At 45.4% G+C, this 22,087-nt stretch overlaps 1 protein-coding gene across 3 annotated transcripts in view; it reads left to right on the forward strand.

The window, feature by feature from the left end:
- LOC111260207 (LIM homeobox transcription factor 1-beta) overlaps positions 1-22,087 on the forward strand; it is a 48,082-nt gene that overhangs the window by 12,058 nt on the left and 13,937 nt on the right. The window lies entirely within an intron of this gene.

Genomic DNA, 22,087 nt, shown 5'->3' on the forward strand with positions numbered 1-22,087 from the left:
CTTCATCTGTGAGTGTTTTACCTTTCGATCAGTCCACCATTTTTAATTTTCGGTTACTGAATCTGCTCGCTCGTACTGTGTCCGATGAAGCATCTGACGGCTTGCTATGGCTACCGCAGAGTATATGGTGGACTATACGATTTAGTGTTAGCGTTCGTTGGCCGAGCAAAAGCGTACTTTCCGCCTGACTTCGTCTGCGACAGGCCGCGCGGTGGCAATGTTGATCATGCGTTGATAGCGTCGAGTCCAGAACCGATATCCACTCTGTCATCGACTCCTCACATTTCTCATTCCGAATCGGATCCATAAAAGTGTAAAGAGTGCATGTGAGCGTACGTGAATTTCTATGTTGGGCGTCTGTATGTGCGTGCGTGTGTGTGTGTGTGTGTGTGTGTGTGTGTGTGTGTACATGTATTGGAAGCGTACGATGTGTAACAAGTTAAAATGGAGATTTCGCTGCGTGCGCTTTTTGAGTTTGCAAGGTTTCTCTGCAAGACGGTAGTAGCGGCAGGTTCCCTGGTGCTTGTTTTTTCCGTCAAACATTATCGCACATTCGAAGATGCTGATTTCGAAACGGTGAAAAAGATGATATATGGGCAAAGAAGGCTCAATCGAGTCAAGAAGGACGAGAACCAGGTACCTGTCTATTGAATGAGCTCGGTAGAAGCTTTTTCGACAACGTAATGTTAGTTATTCGTGAACTGCATTAATAGACATGCATCTTGTATTTAAACCCGCTTACATTACGATCTCAGTAAACGCAATATACAATCAAAGTTTGACGAGTTGAGAGCATACTGTAGTTCCATTAAAGTTACTCTCATTTAGTTTTGCTGGGTTTTTTTGGTGACAGCTCTGTGCACAGATTTATTATTCAGCGACAGTGTCCAGCTCTTTTGGAAGCAGTATAAATCGGCTAAACAACAGCTTGAAAAAATCGATTACGTCCATTTAAATCCAATGAATGTTTTTTCACTACCGGTTTCGTAGATGCTCATACAGGGAAGGCATACTTACATGGCAATCAGACGCAACTATTATATTTTAACGAGAGTTCTTTGCTTGTCATAGCTTCAACATTGGGATGTAAGCCTCGATGAGATTTTTCTTAGATGACAAATGTTCCGATTTAACGCGGAGCACCCTTCCCCAAGTGCTCCAAGGTAAAAAGGAATGATATTGAGAAAGCAGAGAGGTAGCGGGGGGACCAGCGGAGTTTCACGCTCGGTTACCTTCAGTGGCTGAGCGCTGTTTCAGTAGCTCGTTTCAAACATCTCCTTTGACGACAGCCAATAGAGGCGAACAAGCCTCCGGAACGAAGGAAAGGAAATAGAAGCTATGGACGGCAACATCTTCGCTTCGTGAAGCCGCAGCCGTGTGTAGCAGCAACATCGACGTTGATGTTGCAGTGGTACTGCTGATACCTGATGCAGTGGGGTAGCAAACGGTAAAAGGCTGTACCCCAATGCGAATTTGTGCCGATCCGATGCTCTGTCCAAGCGAACCGTATGCCGTCCGATAGACTAATCAGATATGATAGGGAAACAACACTTCCTTCAAATCTTACCGACCAAACGGTGTAACTTGTAAGTGATCAGTGAAGCAAATTGCGCGTTGGTGATATATATATATATATATGACACGGTTTTCTCTACAAATCTTTATGCTATACAAAGTGAAGTGACATTATTTCGACGATAACCGATGCCATCCATGTATAATCTTAAAAAATCACAGCTGCTATTTTGCATTGCACTAGGCTTGCTATAAACCAATAATAGGTTGACCAAATATGAATACATTGTATTGAATAAGTAACCATTAAGTATTATATTGGCATGGGTTGTTGGCAAGGGGTGGGTGCGCGAGGCGTCCTGAACCCAGTCGTTTGGTAACGTCATTAACTACCTGCTGTCAGTTGCTTAAAAGTCTACAGAATTACCACTGCCGAATGAGGAAGCATGCTTATATATATATATATCGAGAGAAAAAGGAAGAACGCACTTCTGACCGATTTCTCCCTCAAGGGGGTTGGGTCGAAGTACTGCCAGTTCTGCCGCCATTGCGCGCAAAATAGATGTGAAGCCAGCAGCATGCCGACACAGTATCTAATAGAATTCAGAGACAGAGGAGTTCGCGCCATTCCTGCATCCATTCGAATTTGCCTAGTGAAAAGCAGATCTTCCGGGGCGGTATTGGCTCGCGGCAACGCCTGCTAAACTCCTGGGAACATCCCAATGCTCCGTTGTCCCGCCAGTGGGAGTGAACCCGGAGTAAGAGGATAGTGGCTGAACAGATACTTAGGATTCTGGGAGGCTGGGCAGTCCGCATTCCCACTGCCTCTGACCAACAGGGCGAATGAGCAGACCGGCCAACTGATTTGGATTTTGCTTTGAAGGTTACCCAACTGGAAAGCAACGTCGTTGTTAGCTTTCTATCTATCTCTCTGTCATTTTAGAGAAAACTTAGTGTCGTCAGTTTGGCAGTCTGAACGGCGTGTCGCCACGACTGACTATATCAGGGTCCCGCGCAGAAAACGGTACGAATGTTATAACAAATGCTTATAAAAAGCTGCGGGACTGAGGGCTGTATCATATAGCTGGTATAGACCATGGCCGAATACGCTTCTGAAACTACAAATAATGCTACAGTGAGCAAGCCACTATATGCTAATTGTCGTCAATTCATTTACCTTTCAATGAAACGTAATTTTGCCAATATAGAATAATCTGTGATATACTTTAGTAGACTTTCTAGGTTGCAAAGCAAGGATCGGCTACTAACAGCATGTATAGGCACGGTTTCATTATGTCTGAAGGGTCTTCAACAAATCGTTTGTTGCGGCTAGTTTATTTAACATAACAAACGTTGTTACCATTTTGCTTTATCTACTACCTGTTTATTAGAAGGCGTTAGGCACGTGATCAATTGCAGGTGAATTTCTAAACAGAATCAATGAGTCTTTTATATGTTTTAAGCCCTAGCTTACGATTCCTTGCGGACGAGCTACAAAGTCTTTTTTATTGGGTGTAAAACGCCGCTTGACAAATGCCGGTACGCACCAGCTATACAGGGTTGTTGGAGACTATTCAGCAGTTATCCAATAGAGATCGTCTTAGTCGATGTCTGGTTCATCTTTATCCACTGTCTGACCTTTCCTCTCAGCTTGCCGGAGCCGTTAAGGGTTCGGTTGCTTGATCTCGATCGAAATGGGGTAGCCGCCAGCTATTTGTCCCCGCGGGGCTCCTCCAAAGCTTCTTTTGCTGTTGTCCCTACTCCTTGTGAGTTGTCCCCCCCGCTAGGAGGTAAAGGTTGAGTCTACAGTAGCGAGCAAGTTCGACGCAGCTTTGTTCGAGGGAGGACGGAGGAGAATCGGGGGTGGCTTGATTCTTTACTGAGCCTCTGCTCTGCTTAGGAGGTCAATCATTATTTACCCTTCGGGGTTCCCACGGAAATTACTCTGCGACACCAGGTATTCCTGCCATCACTCCTGCCACCTAGCGTTCCTCATACACACGCATATATCCAGACGACCCACAGAGTCTGATCGTCTGCTCATAGCAGTGCCTTTCGGTCGGTTCGTCCCTCCGCCATTGCTACATACTATGTATTGTACTGTATATCGTATTTGCGCTTTTTCCTTTCACGCCCAGAGCGTACAGCCAAGTCCGAGCACGGGTCAGTCTAATTCCAATTCCACGCGCGCACACACACTCCCAGAAAATCTGGCGAAATTGTTACTTGAACTAGCCACCCGTCATTTCTCTGCCCCTTGGCTTCCCCTCGCTGGTCAACATCGTAGAGTGTCTTAGTATTAGCACTGATAGCTTAGTTCTTGCTGACATAGTTAGAGTCGTGTAGTATCGGTTAGCCGACTAAATATCATACCTTGTGCACTATATTTGTACATGCATTTCCTCTCGCTAGCAGGAACGCCTTGTGGGCTCTTATCGTTGACTAGTCGCGTTCTTACTTTGCTAAACGAAATATTTGCAAGTGTATTAAACTCAACATTAGCTTGATGTCTATTATATGAATTAATATTATATGGCATCGCCTCTATTACGGGACTTCAGAGTCAGTCAGATCGACTTCAGCGATATCGAGGTTGCACGCTGTTACTTCTATGCCGATATGAAGTGGATTAAGCATGTCATCACCACTGCGGCGGTTCCAAGAGCGATAGCTTCAGCAGTAGAAGCAACAGTCAGTGAAAAGCTTCTTCTGAGGAGATGGGTCCACCGTATTCTCCCACAGTCATCATGCGTGCTCTCTGCACTCGCCATTGTGCGAAGGGCAGTCAGCCGCTCCAGTCGAATTGCCGCTGGAATCATATCGATGAGTCCTCGAATTGCAGTAGGCCGAAAAGGACCGACAATAATGCGCCAAGATGATGGAGAGATGCTCTTCCTGTTAGGACAATAATTGTTCTCGACGGTCAATGGGTGCTGTTCACATTTACATAGGGCGCGCATTCTGTCGTTTGTGTTACTATAGCCTTTGGATACTGTCATCTACGTTTGGGAAAGGCGCTTCCGTCATGACCAGTATTTACAGACATGAGATGCTCCGAGATCTGTGAACGTCTGTGAAGTACCCTAGAACTCTGTCTATTTGAAGTTTGATTCACACAAGTCCTCCGGAATGTCCTACAATGAAGGACTTCGCAGATAGCTCATGGGTTTTTGAAGAGCAATCATATGTGAAGATGAGATAGATTCTTCGTTAGAGCACTCGAAGAAGAGCTAGTACACGGGCATGTTATCCAATTTCTGATCGTGACCACTATCCAACACGTATACAAAACAAATATCCGTAACATTTTCGAAGAACTTCGAAATCAACAATGTGTTTCCATTGTTGCCTTGAGGATTTAGCGTAGAACGAAACGCGGACATGAAACAAATATTCATTTACGTGGATGCAATAAAAATGAGTCGTGACTTTCTATTGAGGTTAATGAGAACTCGATTTATATGTACTACGTTTTATGCTGCAATGATTATGAAATAGTTGTAACATATGTAGTGGTGTCCAATTGGTACCTGTGATAAACAGGATGGCTGTTGATGCATTTTACAATAACCCAGTAAAAGTGGCTGAAGTGTATTTTCCTAAGGCAGTTACATTGCGCTCTTTAAATATATAGCTACGTGTTCGAACTTTGCAACTTCGAAGTTTGGCCTCTAAGCGACAGTGACAAATGATTCATAGTTAAATAGATAGAAATCATTCAAAAACATATATATATCAATATGCTATACACATAGGCGATCAATCAAAAAACTAATGTCGCTTCTGGAAAAATTAACTCATGTCCAGTTCAAGCGTACACGTTAAAGACTATACTCACCGTCAGTCAATGCTCTGAAAGCACTGCTATGCTTGAGACTTCCGCTACGATGAAAATGGTTTAACTTGTGGAGTAAAGCACCTTGTTGTATGATGAAGTCGTCCTCGCTCTTCACGGGTTTTAAGCCCGTAGGCAGCTTGGCCAAGGCTAAGCCAAAATTGATGAGATGGTAACAATGTGTTGATAACACCTCTACTTCTTCTCGTTGAAAATATTAACCATCCAAATCCTGTTCCCGCTCGAGCCTACGAGATAGTAACATCAATCAATTGCTCATCATCCTATCTGCTGGTGTGGCTTGCAGCATTTTTCTGAAGTGCTAATGTTCACAGATTGGCGTATCGGAGCGTCTGAGGGCAATATATGGGCCGCATATAGATAAATGTGACCATATACGCGTTGATAGGGTCAGAGAGCTCGATTCTTCAAGCCATTCAGGATAGCACATAAGATGCAGTAAATGTGTGCTCTTGTACTTAATTTTCTAAAAGCCCGTAAAAAATTATACGCGGAAACTTAGCGATAATGTCAACCGAGTTTTAAGTATTACTATAAGACAGTATCTGTACTGCTGTCTGAGATCATCGAAAATAATCTGATAATCGTGGACAGTGTTAATAGCGCGTATTTTAGTCGATATAAAAAGTTCAACTTAAGTTGAACAGTATATGGATAATTAGATTCTGATCTTCTCTAGTCGGCGTGTGCGCATCAATATGTGTGAGGGTCCACCGATCACTGCTCTACTTTCGGAGCATTCCACTGAGTGCTCCAAATGTGCAATATTGAATTATGTATATCTGCACTTTCTTCTGTTTCCTTGCGGCTGGACACGCGCGCGTTCACCGCACCGCGATCTACGTTCCTATTGTTAACTAGCTTGGTAAGCAACCGGCCGGAAAAGCTTGCGATGGCAAGTTTAAAGGAAACCGCGAAGCAAATGAGCCTGAGCTGTTGTTGGTTGGCCACCAACAATCGCTGCGCCAGTTCCCCCCCCGTCTCGTCGGCGTCTGAACTGCTCGCGCCTATAGGCATCCCGCCCGGCACGTGACCGTCTATTGCCATAGGACACAACTGCTGACATCCATGCAGTACCTTAGTGGATCAGTCGTTCGCCACTAGCCCACCAGCGGTTCGAGAGGGTTCTTCGCTACGGCGATTCAGTGAACGAAATGAAATGCTAATCGCTCCCCCCTGCACTGCATCACTTCAATATTGTGCTTTCTTACTCCTTTGTACTCACTGTCTACTGAAACCGCTACAAGACAGAAGACTTTCTATGCGGAAAGAGTCTACATAGATACTCGTGTGTGATTGTATGTATCGAATAACGCGGTTTTCATCAGGCAATCAGACAGTCCGCGCGGCCGATTACGCGGAGAGCGACGCTTACCCCGATGATAGTGGCGGACAGCTCTAACGTCTCGCTTGTACCGTTCATTGCGGATTGTTTTCATTGATTGTTTTGTTATCGTTACTGTTGCTATCTAGCAGCGATTTGATTAAAGGTAACTGGCCAGCGCTATGTACTCAACGTACAGTTACGCAGCGTTAGTGGACAGTTGCAATGAACGACTAGTGCGAAAAGACCAATTGCTAAAAAAAACTGAACAGACGGAAATAATGGCGCCAACAAAAGCACGCCCGCGATTCATTTCCTCTCCAGGACTCATTCATAAAGCTTGTTTGTCACAGTTCTAGTACAACAACAGGAATCTTGTCTCATCATAATCTCTTCAAACCCAAACTCAATAAATACACGTTATGATATACGCGTAATTACGTTTCAAACGAAAAAAAAAAAAAAGAAACATACGTAAAATCTATGATCACAGAGATTAAATCAGAACAGCCGGTATAGCAGGCACTCTCCGAAGTCATGCCTGGTCATCGGCATCTGCTGTCCCTTCTTCTAATGACTCGCCGAGAAAAGATATATGCTTAAACGAATCAACTGTCATTTAATCCACCCGATAGGCATCTCAGTTCTCTCAAACAGTATGACTCTTCGCCATGAGGAAAGGAACGAATTATTCTTCCGGGACAGAGCTCTTTAACAAAGCATGAGACGGCCAGTAACGTGATTGACATTGGCTGCTCTGCAGCTACACCCATCGCCCTAAGCTTCTGTAAAAGCGCGTGGCATGCCTCGGCGTGGTGAAGAATGTAAAAAGGCAGGTGCATGCGCCATTCAACCAGCTGATCGGCCGATCGAACACTAAACCTTTTTGAATTCGCCTCACTGGGGAACAAACGACTCCTCAGAATTGTGCCGAAGCAGCTTACCTCATTTTCTCGTCGCATCTCGTTGTGCATCTTTTCTAAGTAGAGCCGCGTTCCTGCTTTGACAGCTCCCTCCAGCAGTAGCAAGACGCTGCTGGTGAGCATATTCCAGCAATGGCAGCTTGTGTTGTTACTCTTTAAATATGTGTAGTCCTGTCTGAGCCTGTTTGAGCTAGCTAATGGTATTTTCCTCTATCTTTTCCTTTTGGAACGTTCCTCAAACGTTCCGTCGTCACACGCGGGGGACAAATTTTTGTTCTGTGACATAAAAGGATCGCTCAGTGGGCAGGCTTTCACAGGTGTGCAGCGCGCTGCAGGGCCTAGGATTTGTTGTAGTAGTTGGATGCGAGCGGCACTGGGAGTCATGCAGTCACACACAACAATACGGGCAAATCGGAGCGAAACTCAGGCTTCGGGAATACGGGAACGAGGCGCGGAGGTGCAGCAGCCTCTGCGCGGTCGTTCAGCGGCTAGCGATCGTTAACAATAGCTTCGAGCAAAAACGCTATTATCAATAGGGAGGCGGTTCGCTACTATATCATGTATTAACCATCGGCCATAGGTACGGTCAAAGCTCAAGGGCGATGAAAACAAGAGGCAGTCGGTAATAGACGATAGTAAAGAGAGATTTAAAGTGCTCGAATTGTGACATTTTATTTGCCTGCTGTATTAAACATTGTAGGAACTTTTTAGTTATATGTATCGGCGAATTATTTTTTTTTTTATTGAACGAGATGACCACAAATGTAACTAACACGTTTTTAGAAACCACAACTCTCTGCTGGCTGTCTGGTAAATGAGCAGCATGGAGTCTCGTTTGTGGCCGGTTCCATTACGCACGGTACATACTGTTAACGATTTAATTGGCAATTAATTATTAGTCCAGTCAAATACCTGCAATCGTAGTGTTTACCTTTTTTTAGGTATTGCGCTATTTCCTAGTTCATTCAGTATTTTTGTTGTGTACAGCGATCCCAAGTCCCTGACCTGCTTCCCTAAAGGGACGCCCTGTCGCTATAACTGGCGTCCAATTTTCCCGCCTACATCCTGCCGCCGACATCTTCACATACTTCCTGCCCCAGCATTTAACCATGCTGGGACGGGCTGTTTAATCCCACAATTTACGAGCTAGAGTGCCTGTACATACAGCAGAGTTGCTTCGGCCATAGAAATGGATGGTGCACGAGATCGCTTTGCAGTGCTCACCCTTGGGCACGCTTCCATTTCTTCAACCTAATCCTTAAACAAATGGATTTCTGGTAAACTTACGTCAGTGTAGGTGGGAAGTGTAGCGTTTAAAAGACGCCTGCGGCTTCTACCACAAGATCTGGTATTGCTCACAAACATTCTCCCATTCACCCTACTGACTTCAATTTGTGCCGTCAGGACCGCGACCACTTTAATCGATCACTGTCCTGCTTGTCCTCGTATTGTAGCAAGCAGTATTTTCCCGATAGCATAACCCGATAGGTGCCTGTTATAGCGACCATCACAAGTGAACTCACACAACCAGTTTTTAAGATATAATGCTAAACAGGATTTCTGTTCTATCCCACAGAACTCCGTCTATTAAAAAAAAGGAAAAATTGAACAGAAAAAATCCAGCCTAACGTCAGTCTAAATGTTGCAGTTGCACTAATTGGCCTTTACCAAAGGTAATAGTGTATATAGGAAACTAGCCTTATACGTGAAGCCTTCTTTTTCTCTATTTCACATATTTTGACTATATGTTTCGAGTTCACGCCCGGTATCTCCGTTAGGCATAGTTCCATCAAACGACTGGCTGGTTCCCAGCCAGTCGTTTAACGGAACGTTGAATTACGTTTGATTACGAAACAAAGACTATCCGTCCGGGCTTGAGCCTAGACCACAACGTATCCATAGAATACGTTACCCACTAAGCTGTCACGCGGGCTTACGTAATTTTACCAAGAGAAGCAAACCTTTCCCATTTCACTTATGGCTTCATATTCGTCCCCTCTAAAGCAAACATTTTGAACTCTATTCCTTTTTATGTGTCATCTTGCATCGTCTTCTGTAAGTGTGAATACCACATAGCTGGGGTCAGCGGCCCAAATGACAGAGGTGAGGAAGGTACTTTGCACTTACCGTTCGCAATTTCTGTAGGACTTTTTATTTTCGGTCCATCTCTGCATCCTGTCTCTTTCAGCAAGGCTCAGGTCAGAGTAAGGGATACGCGGTGAATACCTTCCGCTTCCTGTAACAGCAGAAACAACAACGTCGCCGGTCTTCGCTGACGGCGCGGAGGCTAGTGATGATGACACTGTAATATTAGTATGCCTACGTCGGTATCTGTTTTTCTGCTTCTCTGCCTTGTGCCACTATTTCAGGCTTTGCTCACAGGGCATTGGCTACTGCAGTTTAGCTACGGTAAGGACTATAATGGAACATATTGTGCGAACTTCTGAGCAAAAATAAAGGTGGCGAATGAGCACAAGGTAGCCTTGTTAGTGGCGCGCTACTGCCTGCTGCCTTTGGTAGAGACAATCAGGAAGGAAGGAACGAGGCCGTAGCGAACTAGACGGTTTCACCAGTGTTAGTATCTCGGCAGAACTCAGACTGAAATCGTTGCTGTTACTCCGAAGTCCCTGTGACTGGAGCTTCACCAACCGACCTACCTGCCTCCGCTACCACCTCGTCGGCCCAATAACTCGATTCCAGCCGCCCAGGACTTATGCTCCACTCTACTATGTGCGGATCAGAGAATGAGCCCCTTCGGAACAGCTTCCCGGACAAATAAGGGCCATGGCAGGGGGAGAATACGCCGATCCGAAGGCAAGACCGGCAACACGGGAATGCGGGAAGCGGTGGCAACAGCTGGAGTACACTGAGCACCAACGTCCCAGCTCCCCCCGCTGCTACTTCCGTCGTCGCAAACTTCCCCGCACTACCTAGTTCCTCGGGTAGTGTAGGCCAGTCAGCCAGCCAGCGAACCCGAGTCTAGCTGCCGACTTAAACAGCTAGGTACCTAGACCCTCGCTAAAAGCACACGAGTGTTCGATTGGAGTAGCGAGTGAACTAGGGAAACGGGCATCTATAGAACGGCGAGCAGCATATGCGAGAGAGTGGAGGACAGCGGAAGAGATAAATAGAGAAAGAAGGGAAAATCCGAAACAGAATGAAGGGTTCTTAACAACACTCTAGGCACCCGAGCAGAAGTAGCCAACAGGCAAGACGGCCAAGAATCTGCAGAGTATACGGCTACCTACCTGGGGGAACTGTAGACGACAGAGTAGCCGTACACGGTTCCAGTAGCCCGGGTCTTGTATGTACAACGGGTACAAAGCTTCTGAGCTCAAAGTATGGCGACTGGCTGTACTGCCTGCTAGTCTGTATGCCGTCGATGAGAGAGGTCGCTTGCTCGCGACAAATATCAGGTAGATTGGTGGTGGAGCGTCCAGCGTTTTCAGCGTCAGGACGTAGGAGAAGAAGGGGAGGCCAATTTTGACGGGAAGATCTCTCTGCTAGAGTTCAGTAAGCTCTGTTGGCTATCGCAGACCTGGCAGAAAGTGCGCTCGAAACGGAGACAGACATCTTGATGACGCGGCTGGTTCGTTGCTTCCGCAGCCTCGCGCAGTTCGCAACCGGCGAAAGGAGAGAACACCAACCAGCCCTTCGTACTTCATAGATGAGTGGAATTTCTGATTGCTTTGCTAAGTTTGCTGGCGCACTCGTGTGACAACTAACACTAGCTTTATGTCGACTGCCTCGTCGTCTATCACTTTCGCCCGCTAGAGCATGGCCGGTCTGCCAGTCTACCGAACGCCTACCGCCAAATGTTATGCTTGAATCAACACTTTGCGCAGTGTGCTTGCGTGGACGAGACCAAGCATAGCCTGCAACAACTCTTAGGCGTATATCTCAACCGTAAAAGCCCTTGTACATTGATATCATAGCGCACGATCTGACCATGCGTAGATACGTATATCAACAGAGGCCAATATCTTCTTTTCTATGGCTTACGCATGTGGATCCGCTCGACATTATTATGACTCAATTAAGTTTCAAACTAAGTAGCAATTGAAACAGCTTATTCACCGTATCGCAATCGAAAGAAATAAAGTATAAATCTTTGAGATAGGCTGTTTACATCCGCTAATACGTAATATACTTTCTTTTTTCATTGAAAGTCAGAGGGAAGCTTTTAGGAGAATGTACCGAAGTTGGGCAACAATTCCATTTTCTTCCGATCAATAAGTTAATTTGTATCAGTGTATTTAATGATAGACTTGAGAACATTTTTTGAGCTGGGTCGCTTTATGCAAAAACCGAACCGATCGTGAGATCTAGTAACCTTTTTTTATTTTGTGAATCTTTTCCATTTAGATCAGAAGTAGAAGAACCTAGACAGAAATATCGCACCCCACCAGATAGAACAAATTCTGCCGCTTGATATAATTGCAGGCGCAGCTCGTGCTATAAATTCCCCTGAAGGTCAATACCTGACCTTCATCTATGGGAAGCTCCATCTCTTCCTCATTGTTAACACCGGTAAAGTTAATTGAAGGGATGCGAATAATTAGCCAGCAGTTTCTATTTAATTGAATAGTGGTAAAATTAGAGCAAATTCTATACCCTGACCAGAACGTGTGTTTGACCTATGGCTTCTGTAACGTGAATCTTGATCAAAGCTCATATAACTAAGTGTCGTTACGCAGTTCGCCATTTGGCTTCGCGCTCGTTACTCGGCCCAGTTCAGAGCCGGTAGCGGCCAAAAAGGCCAGCGCCTTTGCCTCTTCCCCTGTACCCCCTGCTGTGAGAAAATATATTTAGCGGCAAGCGTTCCTGGTGCTTAGCTGTTTTCTTAGGACTGCTCATATATGTGTGGGAGGCGAGCGACACCGATACATTACCAACCACCACGGGATCCTTGCAGCACTGCTGGAAGCTACAAAAAATTAGAGGCGAATGGTAGGCCTCGACCCGGGAGCGCCGACCTGATGAAAGCTCTGGGCACCAACGTGCTTCAAGATAGATTTGATGAAGTTATTATTCGTAATCGGTACGAAGGAAAAAGAGATCCGCTCGGTGACGAGCTCACCGTCTACGAGTGGCGTGTTGCCTATCTCGCACTCACCTTGGCCGCTATCGTAGGCGTGAGCATTCGGACGCTGGCTAAAGCACTTTGTATCTATTGATTCAATGCTTTGACGTGGAGAGCAACGGAGCGGCGACGGCGACGATAGTCGATTCGTAGCACTTGAAGACCGCCCGCTGATGAGAGCCAAAACTGATGGCAAGGATTGAATTAACGCGACGCAATAGCGTGAGATACGCTATGGCGTCGTGTTAACTCAATCGTTCTAATTGACGCACCCAGTTCACTGGAACTGCGACCCACTGCAAACATTAACATCGAGAAGAGTGAAGCGCTTGCTATCGTGCATTCATCGCATACCTCGTACTTTCGTGGTATGTTAAAGAATGAGTGTCATTATTTAGTAACTTCAGAATACCCGTTCAAAGTATACGCCTTCATCGGCAGCAAGAACTCGTAGGAACGACTGGCCAAACAGGTTAGGGTATGTCGACGGTCGATTCAAGTGCTGGCAGAGTCGTGACCTTTTACCACCGGTTACTTCCGAACGGGGGGCATAGATGCGGACAGAGTATATCAGGTAACAATGGCAGATAAAAAGAAAAGCTGAACGTTGTTATCGTAGATGATATCTGTTTAATGGCAGTATCTTTCCTTTGTTGAATGTATCACAATATACTATTGTACTGTGAGAACGTATGCCTTCCTCACGTTACTGTGACGTTACGTTACGAATAAATATGTTTAGTAGTAGGTACTAGTACGTTGTTGTTATTATTATGCGGTTAATTTAGTTGAAGTATTCAAAAAAAAACACAGCAGGAACAGTGCGGTCGACGTTCAGGCCCGAAACTGCATTACCGAACCAGAGCACACATGGCTCTACTATTAAGCAAGCTTGAAACTTATATTTTTCTAAGATTTTACCTGGGCATTAGGTATACACCGGTAAACGTCCTATGACAAAAACGCCAGTAAATAATTCTGGCAGCAAAAATGTAGTTTACGCATCTGGAAATTGTATCTCGAAAGTGAGTTTTCTTATGCGTCTATAACCTACCTACCATAACTAGTATAATAAATCCGCGAGAATCGTGTTTGTAGCAGCTGCTCGAACGGCATGTTCGGAACACCACGGCTCTGAACCGGTAACCCTATATTCCGTAGGGTCTATTTTCGACGTCATTGCTGACAGCCAATCCACAGGTGCTTATGTTGTTAGCACCATTGACGTAAAGCTGACTGATGTAATAGAAAGACATTACATTTAGAGCCGGGAAAAGTTTCTCGCTTGTTAGTTAAGGTTTACCCGATGTGTGCACAGCTCATCATGCTTAAACTATGCATAGAGGTATTCGCTGTTGAGGCGGAGACGGTGACGACGACTCAATCAGATTCAGCGTTATAGAGTCATTCCACGAGTTTAGTGTATTTACAGTGGGTTCGCTCAGTTCTCGCAACGAGGCAAAGAAAGCAAATAGAGATGAGGGAAAGCGTCTGAACTAGGAAGGAAACATAGTTGACTGCAATCGGTGCTCGTATTCGACCCCCGCTGACCGCTGGCGCTCGCGGCTGTTCTCGCCTGACGATGACGCGTAGAGTGTGCTCCTTAAAGCTGCTGGTTTCATTCGTCTGGGAAACTCAGTGGGAGCTTATAAGCGAAGCAGTCTCCCATCGAAAAGCTTAATATCGTCTACCTGAGCATAGAGGTGAAGGCAACGGTTAAGTCTTCCTTTCCTATGCATGCCCACTACAACAAGATCTCTAAATAACGCTACTTTTTAAAACTAGCTTAGGTTAGTTAAACCAAATGAAAGGAATCAGGTGTTTAACGGCGGAAAACAGTATATTCTGATTTTTCTTTGCCAATACCATTAACATTGAGTAAAATGACCCTAATTGAAGAGTATTTCCGTCAAAAATCAATTTGTTTAATATTGCAAATTCGTTTCTTCACTTGGGTTTACATCGCCAGTTTGTCAAGTGGGACGCTAAATGAGAATAGATGTAGTACGAGTATATAGCTGTATATATGAAGACGTCCACAGATTTCAAGATTTTTTTCGCTGAAACCGATTCGTTTTAAACAATTAGGTCCTTCCTTTCTTAAGAACAATCACTGCCAAATTATCAATGTTATTGGGTATTTTTATTTCTTGGATTGAATCCAGCTGATTGGCAACGTCTTTAGCTTTAAGTGTTACGATCGGATCAGTTGAGAGACGCCTGATCTTCTGGACTTTTCCCCTCTTTCCAAAAGCCTATTGCAATATATTTTTTGTGGCAAATGTTTACTACGCTATTTTTTTTTTTTTTCGTATATCTGTATGTTGTTTATAAATGGTTTTAATATCGCTTAATTTCGTTCTCGAATATTTATATCTAAAAGTCTTCCAAAATATGTTGGCACATTGTTTTAAATGAAATAATAACCGATTTCTTATCATAATTATTTAGGATTTGCTGTAGTTCATTAGTGTTCTTCGCTAGCAGAACTCTGTTATCAGCTGTTAACGGGACTGAATGGAACATTTACCCTTATTTGCAGCTATCACGGACGCTTCTACGTTTGTTTCCTATACGCTTTTATGCGTAACGAAGATATTAGAATCGAAAATGGACAGTCTTTGCAACGTTCTAGACTATCCAGTAAAGAATAGAGCTTACATTATGAGGTAATCGATTCTTCGGCGCAGACTCACCTTCAACAAAACTGGTTGAAGTTTCTAGTTAGAAATGTAGACACGGACCCCCTCGTACCCTTGAGAAAATTCATTAATATATCGCATTAATCAGAAATTTGTTCATCATGTTATTTTGTAATAGTAGTTAACTCTAAATTAGAGTGTGTCCGTCTGCTTATCTCACGCCTTTATCTAAGAGTTTTATTTATGCCTCAGTAGATTCTCTGACAGGAACTCGTACTTTCGTTTACTTAATACAGGGCCATTTGTTGGAACTCAATTGTCGATATTCTCTTTTTTTTTATGTTTTATCTATTGGCAATATTATAGAGTTCATACGAAACTTTTCAAACTCTTTGTCTCCTTAATCTCATTTTTGCGAGCTATATTAGCGCAATTAGAGTTCTGTAACGTTTATTTATAACTGACAATAATAGGCTCGTACTACAGACTCTCCTACGTTTTTGTTTGTCTGGTTTATGTGTCCCGCAAACGATTAAGGTTAAGAACAAAGGTTAAGAACATTTCGATTAAGAAAGACGAATTGCTGTCTGGGACGAGGGACCTTCTGTACTTTAGACGATTGCTGTCTTGCGAACTTCACAACTGATTATTATAAAGCATAGTTGCTTCAGATAAACGTGCCCTTCGCTGCCATTGTATGCGCGTACATAGTAACATTCGGCGTCTATAATAGTAGCTAAATGCAACAAGCACGATGGTCATTCACAACAATCTGTTAGTCCACTCGTCCAGCCGCTTATGAGCTAAAGGTTGTTGATCTTAGCCACCTCCTGTTTCGTTGTAGCGTACGGTTTCGCGTCCCTAGTTCAGCTCCGCCCTTACCGAATTCTATAGATACTTCTGAGGATCGTTATTTCTATAGATCATAGCAGTGTTAGGACTCGTTACCCTCAATAAACGCTCCTCCGTCGCTTGATGAGGCACGCTCTCTAGCCAGTCGCCCGATAGCTTGCCTGGTGACGGGTCAGCAACCAAGGTTCTGCTCGTTGATCCCCAATGAAATGTGAGCCAGCTGCTGCGCCAGCGATCGCAGCGGTTTCTTGTGCTGCTCGTTCTCTCCGCACACAAACGTTGGATCTTGTTGGCAGCAGTAGAAGTGCCAGTGGTACTAGTAGGCCCAGGGTCTAACAACGCTATGACGGATAGGAGTCTATGCGGGTTCCATCGTCACTGTCCGTGTACCCGCCATTCCTTCGCTAACTGCTCCTGCTGGACGAGATGGTATCAGCGAATTGAGTGTACCGTCGCTCACGCGTACAGCCCGTTGCTTGGCTGCTTTTCGGAATCTAGCTGCAAGGGGTCGCTGAAAGGAGCTCGCTAGCTGACTGGCTTGCGGATCTTAGTGTTGGCCAAATGCCAGCTCTAAGCAGCTGCATTCCTGTATTCGTCACTCGCCCTCTGCTGAGGCTCGCCGCCGACTGACTTCAAGCCCTCTGCCCTCCCAATAGCTTTCTCTCTGCGCGTCTTCTCCTGCTCGTCTTTTTGCTTCAGCATAGGAGCTCTAGCAGCTGTCTGCTTCTCCACAGTTGTTGGGACGGGTAATGCGCGGATAGTGGGCCTCTGGCGGCTCGTCTTTCGCCTCGGTCTTCTTCTAAGCTACTAGCCTGGTCCCTCTTCTGTTTTGTCCAGCAACTGCCGCTATCGGTTACCCCTTCGAAGTTTTCGATGGCATACCATGAATTCTTGCAGCATGATCAACACGCTTTTCTCCCACGATCGTGCGACGCGCTACTTGAATGACGGGGACGCAATGCGGGGGGAGGGTATGCGGAGGGAGTCTACGAGGCATGGCGCACGGAGGGCCACCGGAACAGGAGTCCTCTGACCGAGAGCCTTCTTCTTACTAGCCACGAGTTATCCTTACCTAGTTGTGCCTGTCTGGTTGGGACGTCCGCACATGATTTTCTTCTCTCTGAGGCGAGCGCAGTAGCTGTCGTGTTGGGTCGGGCAGTTCGGATGCTTCGGTGTCTTTTGGGTTCGCTCTTGAGCCTTCTAGTCTGTACCTAGACATACTTCTTTCTCCCTAATAGAAGTACTAACTGGTACAACTTGCCGACCAAGTTCTAAGCTCGACATCGACGCCCGCCTCGAGCCGACCTCCGTCGTCGGTAATCGCCTACGAATCGCAAGACTACTGCCTAAATGTGTTTGCTAAAGGGGAAATTCGTACTGCTCAGTACAGCTACCTCGGTTACTCGTTCGTGGCTTGATACCGACAGGAAACTAGCGGGACAGAACCCTCGCAACCGTGCTAATACTAAGAACGACGTGCAAGTTAAAAACTAATATCTTTCGCTGGGCCACTTTAGTCTTGACCCTTGTGCGGCTTGTCTTTGCGATGGTCAGCAGAAGTGGAAAAAGGCTTTGAAGTGAACAGGTCTCGCGGGGGAACAGGGACGACGCTGCAGACAGCGCGTCTTTTAAATCTTCTCTTCCAACCCAAACGTCAGACACCCAACGGACACGGTAAATTTGCTGTATGTTGATCCAATACCAAGCTGAAGAAACCTGGATCTTGTATTGCAAAACACGCGCTGCGTTTGTTCACTCAAGCGACAATGGGGTCTTTTAATGAAAATGCTTAGCAGGAAATACTCACTGAAAACACACCCTTGACGAGAGAAGGCGTGTTCAAGACTTGAAGCCCGACCGGGCAATATTGCACCACTTCAGTTATGGTTAAGCGAGGTTTTGTCCGCGTTCACTTATTCAACGTGTAAACGATTGAGAAACTTATACATTTTTCATCGAATCGTTGACTGACTATTTTATTTTTCTAGAGACTCATAGTCTCATTTTAGTCAAATCTTGTTGCCACTACAGTGAACCTTCGAAACGGTAAACTCCGTCTTGCCGCCATCGATTCACTCGGCCGAGGGTGCCCTGTCGGTCATAAATTTGTTGCATGGCCCTCGCTAACATACACCAACTCTAGCAGATCTTACGTATATATACATTGAGTTGAAACGGACTAATGCACATACTGTGGATCGGAGCTGCCCGTGGTTACTGAGCCGACCACCCATATGATTCTAAATGTTGCCGACCCCCTAAATAGTTAAATACAGGAACAAGAATACACACGCGCCCAGAGTAACACGCTGTTCCGATGTGGGCGGGTAATCGCGTGGAAGCCAGCGGGCATTTCGTCTTTATTGCCTCTGTTAGTACGGTCGGCTGTGCCATGCTTTCGTGATGCCTTCGCTGTACTACTGTGATTTTGCTTCTTGCACGATGGCTACTGGACATTACTATGTGTCAAAGCAATAGTCCACGGATGCCTAACACGAGCGAGGTACGAGTTAACCACCTGGATTGGCCTGCTGTTTGGGTCGGCCTTACGTTCAACTCTAGGTAGAAGTGTTCAACTACCGGCACCCCCCCCCCCCCCCCGCACCCAGCAGACACAAACCAACCGGTTATGACGCTGCACGCTTACTGAGCCCTCTGCCGGTTCCTCGCTCCACGCTTTCTGCATTACATCTATGTTTTCAGATAGGATGAAATGTTGCCATTGAATATGTAACCATTTGTAAAAGCCCACTTAAAGCTGACTCCACTGTTACTGTTGTCACTATAATCGTCATTATGATGAGATAACCGTTTTCTATAACATTTAGCTAGTGTGTACAAATCTGAAGAATTTGCATAATACTATTCCGGATGCTCATCGATATGTCGAATCATGAAACTATTAATTTTCCAGACCGCGAAGTTTCTGGAAGAGATGCACACATTTAACAAAAATGATCAATTCTACAACGAAAAAAATTCGATGCAATATCTTCATTTTGCACACATTTCCCCATGTTAGCATGCAAGCAATACATAGAATGTATACTCTTGCTTATGTGTTTATTAGTGAAAGCAGATTAGCAGAGCATCGATTGTTATACATTGTTGTTTGCAGCAAAGTTACTCTATCATCCCTCTGTGTGATATTAATCGTTGCCACCTGCGATTCCCCGCCCAGCTTGCCACAGGTTCTACTGCTTATCTCATTGTTTTCAGCACCACTAGACAAGGGAATGGATGACTTTTTGATGATATTCCTATAAACAACAGCCGGGCATGCCGCCTCAGCTTTGACCCCTCTCTGCGCTACCTACAAGACAACTCCGATACGGCTGACATTGTTGCTAAACCTAAGAGCGTGTAGGATTGTTGGCCACCTCATGCAACGACGACCACCTGATCTTCACTTTTGTCATTCAATCCCCAGCCTCGTTCCGCTTCTTGGCTCAATCAGGTTGCGCTCCTGAGTAGGCGCAGGATTTTGCAGGCGGGAGTGGCAGCACTAGTAGTAGTCGACGTCGCAATTGTGACAGTTCCGCATACGATCTGCCTACTGGCATAGATTGCCGGGGACTTAGCCCAGAACAAGAAGAGGTGAACGTGCTGAAACACCTAATCTGACATGGTACCACCCCTCGTTTCCCCGCTCCGCTGGTCTCATCTTCCCCTTTTAGAGTCCTACGAACACCTAAAAGGTGACACCGACTGCTGCTGTAGGCCATCTCTTTATCTTTCGCCCGCGCGATGATCCGGATTCGCAGTTGCCGCGAGGAGAATGCCACAGATAAAATGGATGGGGAGAAGGTAGTTAGCGCAGTTTTTATGCGGAACCCTCTCATCAACGGGTCCGCCTCAAACATTGCTCGCGGCAGTCCTCGTATCCGCGTCTCGCTAGCTGACATTTGGCGATGGGTCGGTTTCTGGCGGCTGGATATTACCATTGCTGCCGCCATTACTGCTACAATGGCTTTATACGACGAGGCACAATGAAATGGGGAGCGAAATGCGCAATTGATATTTAATATTGTTGACTATCTTTTCACCTAGGTCGATGGGTAACACTTAACACTGCTGTTGCTTTTGCTACGGTTCTATCTGCAGCCGTAACGACTGTGCATACGTTCGACTCGTAAGTTGTTATGATATGGACCCAATATGTACTGTTGATAGCATTACTGCGCTTGCCCCAACTAGACATTGTCATTATAATGAGAACATGACCTTGTATTATTCAATTGAATCTGAACATTCTAATAAAAGAAGCACATCAATACACAGAAATAATGTGATTACCACAGTAGAATAACAGCAGTGAAATAACTGATAGTGTGCAGCCAAGGGACGGTTAATGTTAGAAGCATCGACGCAATGGGCTTCTTGCGAAGTCCTAGTAAGCCTAGCAAATAATTAAACAAAGAAGATAGGCTATTGTAGCATTAGTTTTTAAATTTCATAACTAACTAACTAACTATAAAAATGTATCGCCTCTACAGCAAATATGATGATCTAAGTATTCCTAGTTAACTTAAACGTTTTAGTGCTTGATGTTGATAATGATGAAAAATGTAATTTTTTTTATTCGCACAGGTTGTGTAGTAAGTCCCGTTGCTGAGACTTGAAGCGACGACCCCCTGGTTTCGTTCAGCCAGAGGCTCAGCCATCCGCGTCGACAATTGTAAAAATAATAACAATATGATGATAATGTGCCATGATAGAAATTGAGCGTGACAGCATAGCAGACACGGCGGATAACGACGATTCGTGGACACGCCAGCTGATGAGCGCGTCACACTGGTAATAATATGCAGGGAAGGGGGCAAGCAGGAGCATGCCTTCGGGCCCGCCATCGACGTCGCCATGCGGTCGTTCATATCCGTCATCTCCGGTGCAAACAAGCGGACGGTTTTAGCGGAACTACGCACTCATTTGGTACCATTGCGGTAAACTGGCATGTATGCACTCTCGTGCGGCTAGCTGCAGTTATTCTCCTTCTTCAGCCATCGAAATACCTCTATACTATAGTGCATTCTGGACATCGAACAAATCTACACAACTGGCGTCAACTCATGCTCGTTTGGCCATCCATTGGTTTTGCAAGATTCGACGGGATCTTACGGAACAGCTTGGAACGCCAGCAATCTCGATCTCTCAATGAATTATACATGGATTGCATTGCCTCATACGACCCATTCATCCTTTGGTTATTGCTTTCCGTCAGTTCCGCATGCTATCTATTCCGAAATGGGAAGTTGCTTAGTCGAATCTTTTGTTGGGAGGGTAAGGCAGTGGGCTACTCATAGAACCTCAGCAATATGTGTGACATGTGACGAGTACTCGTCACCCAGTCATCACCTCGAACGGTGAGCTCACCGTGCGCCTCATGATGCTACAGTGGCTGGCACAGCCGCCACTGACTTCGTTTGTCCCTTACGCTAAACTATAGGGAAACAGCTGGGGGTGACAGCGAATGGCGACGCGCAGCAGCCGTACAGATACCCGAAAGCGCGATGTGCACGGGGTCTAGCGCTTATTCTTGTTTAGCCCGATCGTCTCGCTGGGCGCCTGACGCAAGTGGAATGAACAACAATAGCTGTTGCAGTAGTGGCTGACAAAGTGTGTGCTTTTAGCTGACGTGGCACTAACGGCGGGCGATGGGGCACCCCATATATCGTTCAAGGTTCGGAAAACCTATAGAAAGGGAAGACAGGGTACAGATCGCTTGACATTTGAGAAAACTTCTTCCAGGTAAAAATGGTCTATGATGTCGAAATTTCCTGGACCAGGGTGCAGTGAAGGATGGCCAAAAAAATAAGGACACAAAATTGTGCGATGCAAAGCTGGGGCAAATTTTGACGAGAAAACAGGAAATATTATTTTTGTGAGTAGGTG

The sequence above is a fragment of the Varroa jacobsoni genome, unplaced genomic scaffold (assembly GCF_002532875.2).
Source record: "Varroa jacobsoni isolate VJ856 unplaced genomic scaffold, vjacob_1.0 scaffold_410, whole genome shotgun sequence".
Lineage (NCBI taxonomy): Eukaryota > Metazoa > Arthropoda > Arachnida > Mesostigmata > Varroidae > Varroa > Varroa jacobsoni.